Raw genomic sequence first — 12,607 nt, 5'->3', positions numbered from 1 at the left:
GCTGGCCCCTTGCATAACAATGGCCATTCCCTGATACATGCAGATATGCTATCTCGAAGGTTCTCTTCACCACCTACCAAGAAGCAGCTCCTTTTTCTTCTTATTATTATTTTTTAGAGACAGAGTCTCACTTTGTTGCCCTCGGTAGAGTGCTATGGCATCACAGCTCACAGCAACCCCCAGCTCTTGGGCTTAGGCTATTCTCTTGCCTCAACGTCCCGAGTAGCTGGGACTACAAGCGCCGGCCACAACGCCCAGCTATTTTTTTGTTGCAGTTTGGCCGGGCCAGGTTCGAATGTGCCACCCTCAGTATACAGGGCCAGCGCCCTACTCACTGAGCCACAGGCACCGTGCTACAGCTCCTTATTTTGATAGTCACAGAGACTTTAGTATGAACAAGTATTTGAGCTTCCTCTTGGATGACTACCTGCAAAGAATACCATCTTCTGGTGGAACAAGGACAGGAGTGAGGACAAGGATGAAAATTAGAAAATGAACACCCCCCCCCAAAATTAGGCAAATAAAGGGATAAAAAACCAACTCAGAGCACTCCTACTGAATGAGATATCCAGATGCCACGACTATTGCTCCTCATCCTTCTCTCCTTCCCCACATCTCCCCTTAACTTTCTTACGCATATCCAGAGGTGGGCTGGAGCTGATCTATATGCACAGGAAGGCAGCTGCGTGCATCTGCATCGGCCCCAGCTTTGCGTTCAGTGGCATCACAGTAGTAATTTGGTATCAGCCCTGACAGGAATATTTACACTGCAAAAATCAGCAAAAGCTACACATCAGAACTGTTTCCCCCCAGAGAGCTGTTGTTAAACATTTCTAGCACCTCACAAAAAACACACGCACATACCTAATTTCACATAGACAGCACTACGCCACTATGGTGGAGGAAGCTGAGTGTGCCAACCTGCCCTATCTCATTTTCCCCTCCAGCTGCTGAGTGTTGGCTGCAGACAGCCCATGGCTGGGTCCCTTCCCAGAAATCCTTAAACTGAAGGTCTGCTTCCTTCCCTAGGGCAACCTCCATGCAACTACAGGCAACCACTGGTCAAGGGAGGAATGGAAAGTGAAAGGCCAGACCCACCTAACGCAGAAGTCCGGCTCAAAGCTTCTCTTGCGTTTTCCTGAGGCTTTCGTCCCAATTGCATGAGAGAGAGAAAGTTTAGAAAGAGAGAGGCGCATTTGCCCACAACCTTTCTTCTTCATCTCCTGTCTTGAGTTATCTGTTCAGTTCTAAGATTATTTCTTAGAGTATTTTTCTCAAATAGGATACCTAGATGGTATATATTTCTTTTAATCCTGACTAGCTAAACGTATTTTGACTGGCACTTTGTGGACACCTATCTCCTCTCTTCAAATCCCCATTGTTGTAGGTGAGAAGCTACCTATTTCTTCGTAATTAATGTTTTTCTCTTTCTATTGAAGGGTCTAAAAGGCTCTTTTTATACCTGCTGCTCAAGAATTTAATCTGGATGGGTTTACATATGTGGCTTTTGGGGATCCCATGAGTTCTTTTTAAATCTCAGACTCCAAGTCTTTTTCACTCAAATCTCTATATGCCTATAATCATCTATCATTTGTTTAATTATTCTCTCTCCTTCCTCTGCTCTTTTTTCTCCTTTCCTGCAACTCCTATTAGGTCTCCTGAATATAGCCTCCTGGTCCCTTCTTCTGCCCTTGTGATTTTCATCTCTTTGTATTTTTGTTCTACGTTGGGGATATTCTTGTATTTGATTTTCTAGGGCCACTTTATCTTGTGTGTATTTCAGTTAAAGCTCCAGGAAGTCTTTGGGGGTTTTTTGCTTTTGTTTGTTTGTTTTGGTACATGTCAGAATGTCCTCTTTGTTACTTCTGTGCAGATTGCCTATTCCAGCATGTTATTCAAGAGACTTTTTAGTAGATTCTTCTCTCTCTCTCTCTCTCTCTCTCCTCTCTCTCTCTCTCCTCTCTCTCTCTAGCTCTCTGCCTACTGAGGTTTCATTGGTACAAAGTTGTCTTCTTGTATCTGTTCTTAAAGGTCAGGGGCAGTTTCTGGGGGATCCTGCAGGAATCACAGTGCTGCAAGTGGTGCAAGGGATGGCCCCTGTGGGCCACCAGTGTAGCTGCAGATAGGGGATCAATCTCAATCAAGGCACAGGAGGAAGGCAGCCTCTCAGCCCTGCTACTTCCCCTAGTTCAGCTTCTCCCCAGCAACTTCATCCTGGACCTTTCCATCCACTGGGCTCATCAGGAAGAAAGCCCTGCCCAGCTGTCCTTGCCAGGTCTTCACCAGAGCCAAGCCTGCCCTCTCTCCTCCAGGTCCCCCTTCTATCAGCCCCAGAGGTCAGCTCATCAGAAGAGCCAGGTCATAGATGGGAGCAGAGGGCAGCATCTGACAATATCTGTAGCCTACCCCTATTCTCCTGATATAAAGGACATACTCCATCTGGATCTGCTGTCTCTGGCAAATGCCTCCTTTGCTCCTGAGATGATTTAGCTCTTCGTTCTTCACTGATTTCTTTGAGTAAGTCCTTTGAAGTCATGTACATTAATTACATATCCTTGAATAATTGGATTTACTTTAAAATTCTGCTCATTAGGAAAATAACTGGTTGAGAAAAGCAGAGTCCAAGGTGCATACATATGTGTGTGTATGTCTATGTATCACTTATATCCATAAATATATTAAATTACACCCCAAAATGTGTTTGCACAAACACCAAATTATTAGCTGTAGATGATGAATTTTGTAAATAGTATTGTCTTCCTTTTTCTTACCTAAATTATCTAATATTTCTTACTTATGAAAGACAAGAGAGTTTATTCAATTGTTAATGCAGTAAAATGCATTATAGAATGTTATTTGACTCTCAAAAGTGTTTTCAGAGACTGGGAGCAGGGAGGTGGGAAACAAGCTTTGGCCTGTCCACACAATGTCTGCAAGCAAACAGCCCACCTTGAGAACTCTGTGCTCTCAGTGGGCTCACCAGGCTGTGAGTAAACTAAGGAACAAAGCTTCTTGCCCAGAGTCACCTAGGACAGCCCCCACCTAGGATATACCCCAAAAGTGGGGTGCAGAAGCCAAGATCAGCCACCCCTGGCTCCCAAGGCATCCCCAGCCATCTCGTACTGGCCCAGATGGACTAGACGTCTCTCAGAACAGGACCATTTCCTTGTCAGTGCTGACTCTCCACCACAGGCACGTCGTCTGGCACTGAGTAGCCTCTGGATAAACATTCGTTGAATGAATGAATGGTTGCATTCACTTTGTAAAATATAACATATTAATAGATGGCACTGCCTGCTCTGGGGCTGTCTTTAGACTTGCAACTCCATTCAGTGAGGCACCAAAACTAGAGTTGTATAGGAAGATTTCAGCTCAATAAATGAGTTCACACTTTGATTCGTTTAAGAAGATTTCCACTCCTGCTGCTTTCTTTCAAAGAGCTGAGTTTCCCTGTCAATGGACATGACCTAACAGGGACCAGCTATCCCTTATCAGGGGTGATATGGAAGGGCTGGCCATGAAGAGAGGCCAGATGCACCCTAAGTATCCTTCTAATTCAAATTCCATGGCATGACAGGAGTGTTGGCTCACTCCTATAATCCTAGCACTCTGGGAGGCCAAAGATAGTGGGTTGAAGACCACCCTGAGCAAGATTGAGACCCCCTTCTCTACTAAAACAGAAAAACTAGCCAGGCATTGTGGCAGGCACTATAGTTCCAGCTACACGAGAGGATGAGGCAAGAGAATCACTTGAGCCCAACAGTGTGATGTTGCTGTGAACTATGATGCCATAGCACTGACAAAGTAAGACCCTCTCTCTAAAAAAAAAAAAAAAATTCCACAACAAATGCAATTCCTGGTTGGGAAATGTTATGCAAATGTGCATCTTTTATTTTCAAAAATATTTTTCAACTCTGAAGTCATTCCTGTTCCTATTAAAACTCTCTTGAGGCAGCCAACAAGGGAACGGTTGGATATGCCCTTGCAGCAACTCAGAGAGTAACAGACACCCCTCAGGAAAGCCTCCTTTGAGCAATGGGACTGGCCTGGGATCAAGTAAATGAGAGTCTTATTTAACTGTGTCCCTGTATCTGTTCCACAGGTATCTGAAAGAACCAATTCCCAGGAAGACTTGCTGTGTAAAGTATTAACAACAGCTATTACAGGGGTACCAGCCACTCACAAATGTGACACCAAAGACATGGCACAGAGCACAATCTGTGGGCCTTCTACATTTGGTTGTTGGATTGTGGAAGGTCGCAGAGTGAGTTATGGGCAGCTGGGGCAGCAGGGCAGTGCTTGGGAAGCTAAGAGCAGTAGCCATGTAACGACTGGTACAAAAGCCTTTCACTAGTTTAAGAACCAGAGGGGCCATACCAGTGTACACCAGCTAGATATCATCAGCCTTGCTCTAAAACCACTTCTGAGCAGGGCTGACCCTCTGGCAAAGGCTGCAACCCCATTCCTGCAAGCCACATTTTATGGAGTTCTTTTATTAGTCTCTCATGTAACCCGTAGCCACATCATAAAATTAAACACCCCATTCTGTACATCAAGCCCACTGACTTCTTGAGCCCTGATTAGCACTGGGCTTTTCCCTCTGGGGGTTATATTACAGTAACCTTATAACTGACAGAAAAGGAATCTTTGCTGGGAGCACTCAAATCCTCAGAATAACTCAGCGTGTGCTGGAGTCGTGATATACATGGTGTGTCCCCCTTCCTCTGAAGCCCCTTTGCTAGCATCCCCTTAGTATCTCTCTGCGTCTTTTCCTCCCAGCCCTCCTCCTCTCCCCCAGGGTGCCCAAGCTCCTTCCATCTCAAGATGACTTAGAGCCCTGGGGCTGAAATGCTCACCTGGACTCACTGGTCAGGGCAGCCCCAACTCACCTCAGAGAATATATTTAGCCCATGGGTGACAGCCCAGATGGAGAAGTTATCTTTAGCCTGGCAGAGGTCGGGGGTCAGTCCGGGCCACGATATGAACAGCAGAGGGAGACGGGAAAGGAAAGGAAACTAATACTCCAGTCTACGACAGCCGCGCGCAAGTGGACTCAGGTGGCGGAGAACCAGAAGTCGTGGTGGGCTTCCTGAAACATGAGGCTCTTCCGGGAACACCATGGAATAATGGTCTGTTTCATTCTATCCCATGAACTAAGAACAATTTTAATAGCAGAAAATATGGCTACATTATGGGCAGGCAGTATAAAACCACAAGCACATGTGCGCTTTTTAAAAAAAGCCACAAACTCAGCATGATTGGTGGTTTCCAAGCTCTCCCATTCATATCTGTTTACTACTTCTTCATTAGTTTTGTTGCCTGCAGGTGCTAAAGGTTTAACATTGAAGAAAAATGTATGGAAAAAAATCTACATGGAAAAAGTACATTACATGAATTGGGGGGAAGACCTCTGCTATTTGATTTTCCAGGTGGAACACTCCAGTCCACCACAAGAATACCAATGGCTGAGCTTGCAAAGCTCTAAGACCCATTTCTGTACAAGAAAGACGGCGGTCTTTTCCTTAGGGAGCCCAGCATAACTTTCCTCCTTAGCTGCACCCTTCCCTCCACTCACTATAGTCTTCCCCTTTAGTTTATATCAACCGCCTCCTGTTTGCCCTTCCTTACAGAGAAATTGATTCAACTTTTGAAACTTTGTCAAAACAACTAAACCCTTGCTAGCTATTATTAAGGGGAAGTAGCTCCCGGTTTGAACCTGAGATGGGGAGAACTTGTTCTCTGGGAAGGGAGACCTGACAGGCCCATGGGGACCCAGGAAGACAGTCCTCTCTGTTACAGAAGAAGAGTGGCTGATTCTGAGTATCCCTCGGCCAAACATGTTGTGGGCTCACAGCTGAGGCTTATGAAGAGCAGCAGAACTGAAAGGGAAAACTGAAAAGGCCATTCTGTCGAGGACTTGTGAGAAATTTAGAGTGCAGAGACTTGAACTTTGGAACTGGAAAGTCACACAAAGGGAAGAAGGGTGAAAACTTGCTCTTCCCCCTGCCCCCCCATATTCCCCAGAGCTTTCACTCCAGAGTGCCTGGGGGTGACAAGCAGAAACAGGGGCTCCTGAGACAACTCAGAGGATGTCCCAAGGGATGGGACAGGGAATGTCCTGAGGGATGGGATAGGCAGGCCTTAGGGTATAGTGTCACTAAGAAGGTCACTGAACTCAGGCAGTGAGACCTGGGGCAATGCAACTCACTTTACCATGTACTTTAATAAGTGAGTCACCTCTTACCCTTTTCTTCCTTAGATTGAGTGACGCCAGTTCCTTCAACTGGTCTATTGAGAGCACTCTTTGTCATTAGATAAGGGCATTTTGGTCCATATTATTCACAGTGCAGAATACTCACCACTACATGATCATGGCTGGTCCTCATTATTCAAATGAAAGTCACCTTGGCTGTGTGACTCTTTGTTCTACAAGTGGACAGCAGAGTAAACAACAAATAAGACCTTAATAAATACTTCAATGAGACTCCACCTAACAAATAATTTGCCGACCTCTCTATCAGTTAATTCCTTACCATCCATCCTGACAATATGCTGATACTTGCTAAAATGGCCTAAGATTCCCTACCCAATTTGTGGGTAATCATGCTTTTTTCAATCATTTTTCCACTAACCTTGGTCCAGACCAGGTAATGTGCGAGATATTCAGATTTTATTACTCTATATCATTATTACTGAATGTCATTCAGAATGTAACAAAATAGTTCTCCGGTCCCCACCACGAATGGGCCTTTAAACTCTTTTCCAGAGGACCAAAAACCACAGCCATGTCCCCAGCACCTGCAAATGCATTAAATTCAGAACACAAAGTCATCATTAAAAAATACAAAAATAGTGTCCCTGCATATACGTAGCATTCCTAGGAAAAGAAACACTAAGCTGTGGCTGTCCCTGAAGAGGGAGATGATCAGTTAAGAAGACTGATCAAAGGCAGGATTTTCACTGTGTATTATTTTGAATCATTTTAATTTTTAAATCATGCATGTTTGTTTTTTCCATTCAAGTTTTTGAAAGTTCTAGACAAACAAAAAAAACACAACAAAGAACAATGCACAGCCCTGGCCCCCTGAGCAGTGGCCTGGCAGGTGCCTATAGTCGATAGCATACCATGTGGTGTCAAATGTTCCCCAGGCCATTGGTCCTATGGAATGCCTCACTGAATTCAGGATGGATTATACCATGACCTGCCTGGCTCCCAGCCCTCACAGCTCTCTCCCCCATAACTGGGGCAACACAACTTCCATTTGTGGACCTAGGCCCAGGCCCCGGGACTAATCCTGCTCCTAGTCTAGAGGGATATTAAGGACCAGCAGCTTGAGTTACTCTGCCTCAGCCTGCCTGGTTACTTGAGAGTGTTCTGGTCTTTGTGTTCTCTTGGCAGAGTGATCTGGACCTTCTCTGGTGGGGACAGACATCTCTATTTTTAGCTTGCTTGATTATGAAATTCATCAAGGGGTCAATGAGACTTGAGCCGCCTATGAGATCAGAAGCTTTTCCACTCTTCCCCATTTATTCACCAAAGGCTGCTTACTAAGAACCTCCTGTGTGTAGGATGTTAAACCAGGTCTGGGCAGAAGCAGGTAGGAAGCAAAGGAGCATACCAGTGCCTCCAGGAGCTGGTGGTCTACTGATTTAGACCAACCCCAGAGCTTTAATGCAAGTAGGCGGGCGGGTGTAGGGAGGAGAAAAGGAAGGATCTTTCAATCTTTGGCAACAAGACTAAGAGCAGTCCAGGAAAGCTCTCAGGGGATGACATTGCTGTCAAGACTTAGGAGCAGGTGGTACTTCAGTAACTGCACATACAGTCCCCAAGATCAAGAAAGTAGACTGAGAAGGAGATTCCATTTCACAAGAGATAAAGGCTCTGCACTTCTGCCCTTCCATTCCTCAGAGAAATGGAAGGTAAAAGGACCTGGGCCCTGAGAACATAAAAGCTCATAAGAAGTATTTGTTTCTGTTAAATAAGACTGGTAAATACCTACTCTTTGAGCCCCAGCCCTAAGGACACCTCCTCCAGGAACCGCACCCTGACTTTTCTGGTCAGGGTTAGCTGTCCTGTGCTGCACCCTCACCACACTCTGTTCTAGGGAGTTAGGGAAATACAGAGGTTAAGCGCTGCCACCATTCTGCCTTGCTGGGTCACTAACCTTCTCTGCACCTCAGTTTTACCACCTGTAAAACGGTGTCATAATGGCGCCTCCTGCTTAGAGTCAGCATGAGGATTAAACAAGTAAAGGCCCTAAAGCCGGCGCCGGCCTCAGCAGAGGAGGCTGCGCTGCGCCTTCCGAGGAGACAGATTCCTGCAAAGCTCCGGTTCCAGCCCTTCCCACCCCGACTGCCCAGTCCTACTCGAATGACATTTCCCGGCTCTCCCCGCCTGGGGCCTTGGCGCCCCGCCCGCGCCCCGTGCCGGCTCCCCGGAAGGCCGGCCGCAGCCCTGCCCGGGCCTCCCCCGCGGGCCAGCAGCCGGCCAGCCGCGGGCGGGGCAGGAAGGGCAGCCGCGGCTCCGGGCTCCCGAGATCCTGAACCGCAGCTTCCAAAGCCCTGGCTGATCCTAATCAGTGTGGGAAAGGAGCGCCGGCCCAGCCCGCCGGCCGGAGACGCCGCCTCTGTTCATAAACTTTATCGCCGCCGCGCACAGCCCCTGATAAAGCCCCATAAATAAACGAGCGGAGTGTGCGGCCGCCCGCGCGCGCCCCGCCTCGGCCCCGGGCTCCCGGGGGAGTGAATCACGCGCCCGGCTGAAAAGAGCTGCCTGTTCCCGTCCTCTCCAGACCAACGCCATAAATAATAATGCGTTCTGCCTTACCCAGAGCCCTTCACCTTTTATTTTACGCGTTCTATAAAAGACCCAGGAGTTTCCTTTTGGCTGCCCGGCCATTCTCCTTGCCCCGGAGTTCAGGAGTGTTATGTTCTGGGTTCTGCGCTCCCCTCGGGTCAAGCTCCCAGGTTCTGGGTTGGGCCTGGGTTGGGCCTGGGCGTGTGGCCCCATTATCACAAGTCCCCTTTGGCTCTTGCACAACAGACTGGGCTTAGGGCAGGGAGGGTTAGGGAGGGGAGGCAGGCGTCTCTAGTGGCGGGCTGTGATGAGAGCTGTTTCCACAAAAGTGGCCTTGGACACAGGGACGGATAACCTGCTACAACCCCAGCTTACAGAAACACCCCAGGGCAAGGCGTGGCCCGCATTCCTGCTCATTTAGAGGCCTGGGTTGAGTATATACCCTGATCACCAAGGGAGAGGCTCCTGGGTTTATGCGATGGTGTGTTCAAAAACCTCTCAGGTCTCATGACCTATATGTCCTTTAGCTCTTGAAATTTTGACTTGGGTGAAAGTCCCAAATTCTCCCGTGGCACAAATTGGTAACTGAAGTTTGAGGACAACTCCATGAGTATAAAAGAACCTAGAAAGTCAGGGCTGTACAGAACAGCCCAAAGCACCCCAGCTCAGTCGCAAGGCCCGGTCTCTGGCCCAGTTCTGCTGTGACCTGGCCCTGTGGCCTCAGGGAGCTGCTGACTTCCTCAGTTTCCCCATCTGTCTAATGATCTCTAAATGGACCCTATAGCTCCCCTTCTCATAAGCCATTTCATTCCCGATGTGTCTTGTTACAGGGCCCTCTGAAGAACAGTTATGTCCACTTGGAAGAAACCAGGGCATGGACATTTTCTGTAACTTTCACCTCATTAGTGAGATTAACCTAGAAATTACCCCTTGTGGAGGTTCCAGAGGTTCCAGACGTTCCCCAGTCCTCCAGCAGGAATGAAGTCAGGCTGTTGGGCAAAAAAGGTTTAGAAATAAAATCCTGTAAACTTGAGCTCTGGACTCACGTGTAATACCCCCCCACCCCCCAGCTGTGGTTCTGCCTCCCAAGGGAAGGACTGACTGGCTCAAAGCACCTAATCCAGAAAAGTCAAACACTTCCTTCAGTAGGAAGCAAGGCTGGGAGGGAGGGAGCTTCTGACAGCAGTTCTACAAATAGCAGGACTTACACGTCCTGTTAAGATTCTCTTTGGTTTAACACTCCTGGGGAATGTGGGTAGGAAGCTAACCCCTCCAGCCACGGTCAAGAAGCAGAGATCACTCATGAAATAGAAGTGAACAAAGGCCTGGTTCTTCCAGAACCCCCTTCTGACACTACAACATGTCCCAGGGAATGCGTAGCCCCAGACAGGCTTCATTTCCTGCTCTCTGGACAGAAGGCCACTCAGTCTTGTTTCCTTCATTTGCATAATGTCAAGAAAAATGAGTCACACTGAATCGTCATGTATTAAGAAATGTTGGCAAGAGGTTTGCAAATGAGTTTAGAGTTGATTTCTTTAAAAGGCACAAACACAGACTCCATCATTGATTTACTATTATGTGAATGGGATCGACCCTCTGGGCCTCGTCTTTTCCCTCCCTGAATCCTGATGATTTTTAAGGTGTCTTTTCACTCTGTCACACTGGGACTCCAGCATCTATGGGACTGCCGTGGGAAGAAGAAAGATTTTCAACTTTCCAGAACAGACATGCATAAGGAAAACCTCTTAATGGGACTTCTCCAGAATCAATTTTGCTTCCAGCTTTGTCTATTATTAGAGGGCAGCAGCCAGGGAGAAAAAAAGAGATAACACATCCAAAAAAAAAGATAAGGCTGAAAGTAAAATAATTGGGCTAACCTAGTATAGAGGTTGTGAACCTTATACAGTCACAAAACTTTGTAGACTCTGATGAAAATCACATCCCTCCCCATCCCCAATGGATGTACAAATATAGACTTGTCTTTGCAGATGCCTTCAGGGGTTCACAGACCCCATAAACTGCACCGAAGGACCCTGTTAAGAATCCCTGCTCAAGGTGACGATAAAATGTTGAGCCTCTGTTTATACCACTCAGGCCCAACCAGCTTCATGAGGGAGGAGGAAGAGGATAAATAGACCTGCGTTATTAAAACATGCTGATTCTCTGCCTGGTAGACGTGTAATATTGATGTGGGTCTCGTACCATCATCTGCCGTAGTCATTCCTTATTCTGCGTCATGAGAGGTAAATTTCTTTACAAGACAGAAGCAACCCGGTCTGTGGAATTCCCAGAGCAAACTCTTCTGGTAAGCCGGCGCTGTAAGTTTTCATACTTGCCTATTAGAAACATAATGAGTCCCCAGGGAGACCAAAGGGAAGGCGGGAGGTAGCTCTGCAGGCTCTCAAAGGGTAATAACTGCCTGGGCAGGAATGCACCAAATGATACCCTTGTGGCTTTAAAAGTCGATGTAACTTTCCAAAGAGTCCTCCTTTCTCCAAAGTAGATTGTAATATTAGAGCAACTAACTCATTGACATAAGAACAAGGCTTAGGGAAAGAGCTTTCGATGAAGTTATCAGGTAATATATTAAATAGGGTTTGTCCATTCGATGCAAGGAACCCAAGCTCAATTTTTTTATCACCACTGAAACAAAGGGGTTGGGGTTAGAATTCATTCAATTGTCCTTAACATTCCCGGTTTGCAAATCCTTTGAGAATTAGCTATAGTTTCTAGTCTCAGAAAAGACACATGTACTAGATACATAACTCTCACGAGATTTTACTAACAACGTAGAGACTTTTAGAACCCTGGCAGTCCATAGTGGCCCACTAGCTTCAGGCACCCTAAACTACCCACTTTCTACAGCCTCACTGCCTTCACTGGCTTCAGAACCAACCGCTTCACCACTTTCTCGGAGCCTCTACAAACAGAGGAAGGAGCAAAGCGTTCTTCCTACAACTGCTGTGAAAAATAACCATGCTTTAAACACTCAATTTAGCTTATGTTTAGAAAGCACAGTCCAAACAAGCGGCTCTTCTGGACAATGGCATGAAACTGTAATGTGATGTTTTTTTCCTGGGAGACAAGGAGTGAGAAGGGTGGGAGGACGGGATGATGCAAGGTAAAGAATGGGGTGTGGTCAGAACATGTGGACAGCACAGACCTTGAAGGACTGAGCACCAAGGGTCTTGAGAAGGTCTGGGTGAGCAGCGATCTTGCCTCTGTGGGGCGTGGTACAGGGAGCTACGCTGTTTCTCACCAGACAGAGGGGCTCTTCCTACAGGACCTGCAGCAGACCTTACTGTTGGTCATTATATTCACTGCCTCTCCCTGAAAGAGGATTCTAGTTCTGCTCCTCCCTGATGTCAGACTTGGCCATGCTATTTGCCCTGGCCAATGACATGAGCAATAGTGGCAGCCATCATTTCCAGGCAGAAGACATAAGAGCCAGTTCAAAGTATACCATGTACTCCTTCCCCACTGCCACAGGCTGGCAATATTCCAGAGCCTACCAGCACACTACCAGCCTGGTTCTGGCAAAAAGGGGACCTGGGTCAGGGCTACAAGCACCCTGTCCTGCCTCAGGCAGGTGCAAGAAAATACAGGCAGTCCCTGAGCTACAAATATCCAACTGACATACAATTTGCACTTACAAAAGGAGGCTATTGCAGGCAATAGGTAAGTGTACGGGCTCGGCGCCTGTGGCTCAAGCGACTAAGGCGCCAGCCACATACACCTAAGGTGGCGGGTTCGAATCCCCAGCCCGGGCCCGCCAAACAACAATTATGGCTGCAACCAAAAAATGGCCAG

At 47.2% G+C, this 12,607-nt stretch overlaps 1 pseudogene; it reads left to right on the top strand.

The window, feature by feature from the left end:
- The first annotated feature begins 11,908 nt into the window (after window positions 1-11,908).
- The window catches only part of LOC100946412, a 7,838-nt pseudogene continuing 7,139 nt past the window's right edge, over window positions 11,909-12,607 (top strand).

Source organism: Otolemur garnettii, unplaced genomic scaffold (assembly GCF_000181295.1).
Source record: "Otolemur garnettii isolate 467f Iridium unplaced genomic scaffold, OtoGar3 scaffold00060, whole genome shotgun sequence".
NCBI lineage: Eukaryota > Metazoa > Chordata > Mammalia > Primates > Galagidae > Otolemur > Otolemur garnettii.
This window is presented reverse-complemented; position numbering and strand designations above follow the sequence as displayed.